An 8,239-nucleotide genomic window follows, 5' to 3' on the forward strand; every position below is an offset into this window, starting at 1 on the left:
CACACCTTCTAAGTTACCAAAATCCACTCAAGAAACCCCTATCCTAGAACTAAAGGAAGCCAAGACTCATATAAAGACCATAGAGGTTCCTTTGCATACACTTTAATAGTGTATGAGTTCTGATGACTACCCTTCCTCTAATAAAGATGAAGACACTAGGGAAGAGCAAGTTGCTCGGTACCTAGGAGCTCTTATGAAGCTAAATGCCAAACTATTAGGTACAAAGCATTTGGAGGAATAACCACCTTTACTTTCCAAAGAACTCAATGCTCTGGTTCAGCAGAAGCTACCTCAGAAGCTTCCAGATCCTGGAAGCTTCCTGATTGCTTGCACCATAGGCACCATTTTTTTTAGAAGGCTCTGTGTGACTGATGAATCCATATTTTTTGATATATTTTGTCTTCATTTGAATGGATTCTAGCATATGAACTCACACTTAAGCACCCAAATAGCAAACTTTTGTGTTTGATCACTAATTTGATCCTAAATGTGAAAACATGTAATATTATGCTTTAATAGAGTGAATTAATTCCACTTTTATTCTATTTGATGCTATGATATGGTTTGTGAGTGATTTCAGGCCTTGAAGGCAAGAATGGATGGCCAAAAGTGGAGGAAAGCATGTACAAGGGAGAAAACATGAAGAAAACAAGGAAAAACACACATAGCGAAGTGTGTGTGCGCACAACCTTGCGTGTATACGCACAAGCAAGAATTTCCATGTGTGCATGCGCACAAGTACCGGTGCATACGCACAGGTCAATTTTCAGCCGAGTGTGCGGACGCACACATCTGTGCATCCACACAGGTCACTACACATGATTTCAATAATGAAATATGTCCTGGGATACTAGAGTAGATTTTCGCACCTTGGCTTGTGGTTTGAGTTCCTAGGATACTAGAGTCATAATGTCCGACATTTAGTGGTAATTCTTGGGGAGTTAGTTGGCTCTTGTTTCCATTGATGATAGCCTTTTATCAACTACTTTGGTAAGTTAGCTAGGACTTATGGATTAAGGTCAATTATGCTTGCTTGACTTACTCCTCCTTGGTTGGGGTTGACTAGGCGAGACGAACTCATGATAATTACCATAGTTGTGGTTATGGTGATGATAGGATTCCTTGGATCCTCTTTCCCAAGTCAAGGCTCTTTATTGCATTTGTAGCGTTTTCACTAGTTTTTATTTTGCTTTCTCTTTACATGAATTAATTTCCAATTTTGAGCATTCTTTAGTTCTTTTAATCCTTTGTTCTTTCAATCTTTCAGCTCTTGCTTGAAAACCCCCTTTGCCTCAACAACCAAAAGCATATGACACTTTGATTGCATTCCTAGGGAGAACGACCCGAGGTTTAATTACTGTCGGTTAATTAGAATTTGTAAACATTTGATCTTGGGAATTAATTGTTGGTCTAGACTATACTTTCAACGATGGAATTCTATTTTATGAAAATCTAGACTGGCAATAGTTCATCCTCGTCAAATTTGGCGCCGTTGCCGGGGAATGCAATCGGTGTTATATCTTTTGGTTGATGTAAATATGTTAATAGTGTAAATAGCACTTTTTGGTTGTTTGTTTACTTTTGTTGGTAGTTTTCTTTTTGCTTATGTTTTCTTGATGACTTTTTCATACCATCACCACAATGTACCCCAGTGGAACCCAACCACCTACCTTTCTAGTCACCGATCTTACACACCATCACCCCACTACATACAAAACCAAAACCCTTACCCGCACGAGTTTGATTGTCAACCCTTTTCACCTCAATCTTCATCTTCGCATATGGATCAAGCCACACAAGAAATGCTTTTTGTGCTCATTCAAGAACAACAAGAGTTCTGGAAGAAGAAAGAGCAAATCATGGTTACCTTAGCAAAAGCTTTGGATCATTTAGCTTCATCGCGTTCATGTGACAAGCAAGAAACTCTAGTGGATGAATATGTGGAACCAAGTGAAAAGTGTGGAGCACAAGAAGAAGTGCAAAATCAAGAAGAAGATTTCAAGTCACACGATGAAGTGCAAAAGGAGTCAAATGAAGAGTTAGTAGGAATTGTTCAAGAGGATTCCATCATTCAAGATTTTTTGTCCGACTTGGATAATTCCTTCAATGACCTTCATGAGTCTCCGTTGGTAGATTTGGAAGGAGATGTTGATATGGACTTCACGTAACCTCTGATTTTTTACTTGAGTAGGGATGAAAAAGATTCAAGAGAGGTTAAGCAAGATTTTAGTCACCAAGAGGTGAAAGTATTTCTGCAAGATAGAATTGAGTGGGTGAAGAACTCTCCAACAAGCTTTCTAGCCCCACATCAATATGCCGTCTTGGAAACGGATGCTCAACTTCAAACCTTTCTTGGAGTAGTGGGTGGTGAAGAGAAGAACGTTAATTGGCAACAGAATGGAAAGTTCATAAAAAGGACTAACTTAAGATTTGGAGCTCAATTTTGGTGCAAGAGTCAATTTAGTGGATTCTGGGGAGTGCACAAGCATGTTAATGGTGATAAAGGAACTCAAGTATGGGATCCGGGAATTGGTCTTATGGGTCAACACTTATGGATCCTAGTTGCTAGCTTCAAGTCTCTTGAGGGTTTGATGAGATTCATTTGGGACCCCAGAGGTCTAAGCACTAGCAAACTTGGTTGGAGATTCAAGGAGGAGTGGAAGCATAAGCCTCCCTAACAAGGATCTCATCACCAAGTCCAACTTAGGACTATAAACCAAAGTGCTAAGTGGGAGACACCCCACCATGGTAATATCCTCCTAACTTTCTCTCTTTTACCTTTTGTTACATGAATAATTTGCTATTTTGCTTGGTTGGTTACAATTATTTTGATGTTTGATGAGTAATTTTAGTGAAATAATGTGTTTTTGGGAGTTTCGTGATGTTTTGGGACATGAAAACCTATTTTGGATGTCAAAATTGATGTCTTGGAGGCATAATTTTTGTTGCAAGATCAGAGACCTGTGCGTGCGCATAGCCTTGTGCATCCGCTCAGGTCCCCTGTTTTCCAGTTCCCGTGCGTACGCACAACAACGTGTGCACGAACACCCTTAAACACCCCCTATGTTCCCAGCACGTGCACAGGTTATGCGTGGGAACAACCGATTTCTCTCCTACGCGTCCGCACATCATGCGTTCGGTCGCATGCTTTTATCTTCCAAAAAAAAATGACCCTTGTGCGTGTGCATAGGGCTGAGCGCACGCACAGCAAAGATCCATCATTTTGGCCGCAGCACACGCACAAGCTATGCGTGTGCACCCAACCCCTTTCCTCCTTTTGTGCGAGCGCACACCCTTTTTGCGAGCGCACACCCTTTGTGCGCCCGCACAGGTCGTGTTACACATTTTGCTCACAACGTCCGCACGACTTTGTGCGTGCACATACCTCCTTCTTTTCTCCCTGTGTGCATCTACACACGTCATCGTGCGTCCGTATAGGCCCCTGATGAGCAGATAATTTATACGCTTTTTGGCATTGTTTTTAGTATGTTTTTAGTATGTTTTAGATAGTTTTTATTATATTTTTATTATTTTTTATCTAAAATTCACTTTTCTAGACTTTACTATGAGTTTGTGTATTTTTCTATGATTTTAGGTATTTTCTGGCTGAAATTGAGGGACCTGAGCAAAAATCTGATTCAGAGGCTGAAAAGGACTGCAGATGCTGTTGGATTCTGACCTCCCTGCACTCGAAGTGGATTTTCTAGAGCTACAAAAGCCCAATTGGCGCGCTCTCAATTGCGTTGGAAAGTAGACCTCCTGGGCTTTCCAGCAATATATAATAGTCCACACTTTGCTCGCGATTTGATGGCCCAAACTGGCGTTCCAAATCAGCTCAAGACTGCCCGGCGTTAAACGCCGGAACTGGCACAGAAGTGGGAGTTAAACGCCCAAACTGGCACAAAAGCTGGCGTTTAACTCCAAGAAAAGCCTCTACACATAGAAGCTTCAATGCTCAGCCCAAGCACACACCAAGTGGGCCCGGAAGTGGATTTTTATGTAATTTACTCATCTTTTTGCTATTGTATTTTCATCTTGGTTCTTCTAGTTCCCTCTCTGGGGCCGAAGCCAATGATCACCATTATCACTTATGTATTTTCAACAGTGGAGTTTCTACACACCATAGATTAAGGTGTGGAGCTCTGCTGTACCTCGAGTATTAATGCAATTACTATTGTTCTTATATTCAATTCAGCTTATTCTTGTTCCAAGGTATCACTTGTTCCTCAACTTGATGAAGGTGATGATCCGTGACACTCATCATCATTCTCACCTATGAGCATGTGCCTGACAACCACCTCCGTTCTACCTTAGATTGAGTGGATATCTCTTGGATTCCTTAATCAGAATCTTCGTGGTATAAGCTATAATTGATGGCGGCATTCAAGAGAATCCGGAAGGTCTAAACTTTGTCTGTGGTATTCTGAGTAGGATTCAAGGATTGAATGACTGTGATGAGCTTTAAACTCGCGATTGTGGGGCGTTAGTGACAGACACAAAAGAATCACTGGATTCTATTCCGACATGATCGAGAACCGACAGCTGAATAGCCGTGCGGTGACAGAGCGCGTTTAACATTTTCACTGAGAGGACGGGACTGTAGCCATTGACAATGGTGATGCCCAACATACAGCTTGCCATGGAAAGGAGTAAGAAGGATTGGATGAAGACAGTAGGAAAGCAAAGAGACGGAAGGGACAAAGCATCTCCATACGCTTATCTGAAATTCTCACCAATGAACTACATAAGTATTTCTATCTTTATTTTATGCTTTATTCATATATCATCCATAACCATTTGAATCTGCCTGACTGAGATTTACAAGATGACCATAGCTTGCTTCATACCAACAATCTCCGTGGGATCGACCCTTACTCGCGTATAGTTTATTACTTGGACGACCCAGTGCACTTGCTGGTTAGTTGTGCGAAGTTGTGATAAAGAGTTGAGATTGCAATTGAGCGTACCATGTTTATGGTGCCATTGATGATCACAATTTCGTGCACCAAGTTTTTGGCGCTGTTGTCGGGGAATTAAATGTCCTAACTACAGTTTCGCATTTGTTCCCTACAATAACAGTGCCAAGTTTTGATCCGGCAACAACACCAAGTTTTTGGCGCCGTTGCCGGGGATCGTTTGAGTTTGGACAACTGACGGTTCATCTTGTTGCTTAGATTAGGTATTTTTCTTCAGAATTTTTAAGAATGAATTCTAGAGTTTCAAGGTGATGTTTTCATCATCACCAAAGCTGATTGATTCTAATCAATTTAGCTCTTGAATGTAATGTCCTGCTGAAGCTTGGCTAGCCATGTCTAATTTCTTTAGACTAAAGCTTTAGACTAACATTGCATGATTCCTGGACTTCTTATTAAAAATTTTGAATCTCTTTATTTTCTTTTCCAGATAATTTTCGAAAAATCCAAAAAAAATATAAAATTTCAAAATCAAAAATATTTTTATGTTTCTTGTTTGAGTCTAGTGTCTAATTTTAAGTTTGGTGTCAATTTTATAAAAAATTATAAAATTTCAAAATCAAAAATATTTTATGTCCATTTTCAGTTGTCCAAACTCAAACGATCCCCGGCAACGGCGCCAAAAACATGGTGTTGTTGCCGGATCAAAACTTGGCACTGTTATTGCAGGGAACAAATGCGAAACTGTAGTTAGGACATTTAATTCCCCGACAACGGCGCCAAAAACTTGGTGCACGAAATTGTGATCATCAATGGCGCCATAAACATGGTACGCTCAATTGCAATCTCAACTCTTTATCACAACTTCGCACAACTAACCAGCAAGTGCACTGGGTCGTCCAAGTAATAAATCTTACGCGAGTAAGGGTCGATCCCACGGAGATTGTTGGTATGAAGCAAGCTATGGTGACCTTGTAAATCTCAGTCAGGCAGATTCAATTGGTTATGGATGATATATGAATAAAGCATAAAGATAAAGATAGAGATACTTATGTAATTCATTGGTGAGAACTTCAGATCAGCGAATGGAGATGCTTTGTCCCTTCTGTCTCTCTGCTTTCCTACTGTCTTCATCCAATCCTTCTTACTCCTTTCCATGGCAAGCTGTATGTTGGGCATCACCGTTGTCAATGGCTACAGTTCTGTCCTCTCAATGGAAATGTTCAACGCACCCTGTCACGGCACGGCTATCCAGCTGTCGGTTCTCGATCATGTCGGAATAGAATCCAGTGATTCTTTTGCGTCTGTCACTAACGCCCCACAATCGCGAGTTTGAAGCTCGTCACAGTCATTTAATCATTGAATCCTACTCAGAATACCACAGACAAGGTTTAGACCTTCCGGATTCTCTTGAATGCCGCCATCAATTCTAGCTTATACCACGAAGATTCCGGTTAGAGAACCCAAGAGATATCCACCCAATCTAAGGTAGAATGGAGGTGGTTGTCAATCACACGTTCTTAGGTGAGAATGATGATGAGTGTCACGGATCATCACATTCATCAAGTTGAAGAACAAGTGATATCTTGGAACAAGAACAAGCTGAATTGAATAGAAGAACAATAGTAATTGCATTAATACTCGAGGTACAGCAGAGCTCCACACCTTAATCTATGGTGTGTAGAAACTCCACCATTGAAAATACATAAGAATAAGGTCTAGGCATGGCCGTGAGGCCAGCCTCCCATGATCTAAGAACTAGATGTCCAAAAGATGATCCTATGATCGAAAATGATCAAAAGATGAAAATACAATAGTAAAAGGTCCTATTTATAGGGAACTAGTAGCTTAAGAATTACAAAGATGAGTAAAAGATATAAAAATCCACTTCCGGGCCCACTTGGTGTGTGCTTGGGCTGAGCATTGAAGCATTTTCGTGTAGAGACTCTTCTTAGAGTTAAACGCCAGCTTTTGTGCCAGTTTGGGCATTTAACTCCCACTTTGGTGCCAGTTCCGGCGTTTAACCCTAGGAATTCTGAAGGTGAATTTGAACGCCGGTTTGGGCCATCAAATCTTGGGCAAAGTATAGACTATCATATATTTCTGGAAAGCCCAGGATGTCTACTTTCCAACGCTGTTGAGAGCGCGCCAATTGGGCTTTTGTAGCTCCAGAAAATCCACTTCGAGTGCAGGAAGGTCAGAATCCAACAGCATCTGCAGTCCTTTTCAGTCTCTGAATCAGATTTTTGCTCAGATCCCTCAATTTTAGCCAGAAAATACCTGAAATCACAGAAAAGCACACAAACTCATAGTAAAGTCCAGAAAAGTGAATTTTAACTAAAAACTAATAAAAATATACTAAAAACTAACTAAATCCTACTAGAAACATACTAAAAATAATGCCAAAAAGCGTACAAATTATCCGCTCATCACAACACCAAACTTAAATTGTTGCTTGTCCCCAAGCAACTGAAAATCAAATAAGATAAAGAGAAGAGAATATGCAATGAATTCCAAAAACATCTATGAAGATCAGTATTAATTAGATGAGCAGGGCTTTTCACTTTTTGCCTCTGAACAGTTTTGGCATCTCACTCTATCCTTTGAAATTCAGAATGATTGGCTTCTTTAGGAACTCAGAATCCAGATAGTGTTATTGATTCTCCTAGTTAAGTATGATGATTCTTGAACACAGCTACTTTACGAGTCTTGGCCGTGGCCCAAAGCACTCTGTCTTCCAGTATTACCACCGGATACATACATGCCACAGACACATAATTGGGTGAACCTTTTTAGATTGTGACTCAGCTTTGCTAGAGTCCCCAATTAGAGGTGTCCAGGGTTCTTAAGCACACTCTTTTTGCCTTGGATCACAACTTTATTTCTTTCTTTTTCTTTCTTTTTCTCTTTCTCCCCTTTTTTTTCGTTTTTTTTTTGTATTCACTGCTTTTTCTTGCTTCAAGAATCATTTTTATGATTTTTTAGATCCTCAGTAACATGTCTCCTTTTTCATCATTCTTTCACGAGCCAACAATTTTAACATTCATGAACAACAAATTCAAAAGACATATGCATTGTTCAAGCATACATTCAGAAAACAAAAGTATTGCCACCACATCAAAATAATTAATCTGTTATAAAATTCAAAATTCATGCAATTCTTCTCTTTTTCAATTAAGAACATTGTTTATTTAAGAGAGGTGATGGATTCATAGGACATTCATAACTTTAAGGCATAGACACTAAGACACTAATGATCATAAGGCACAAACATGGATAAACATAAGCATGAAAATTCGAAAAACAGGAAAATAAAGAACAAGGAG

The sequence above is a fragment of the Arachis stenosperma genome, chromosome 3 (assembly GCF_014773155.1).
Source record: "Arachis stenosperma cultivar V10309 chromosome 3, arast.V10309.gnm1.PFL2, whole genome shotgun sequence".
Taxonomy (NCBI): domain Eukaryota; kingdom Viridiplantae; phylum Streptophyta; class Magnoliopsida; order Fabales; family Fabaceae; genus Arachis; species Arachis stenosperma.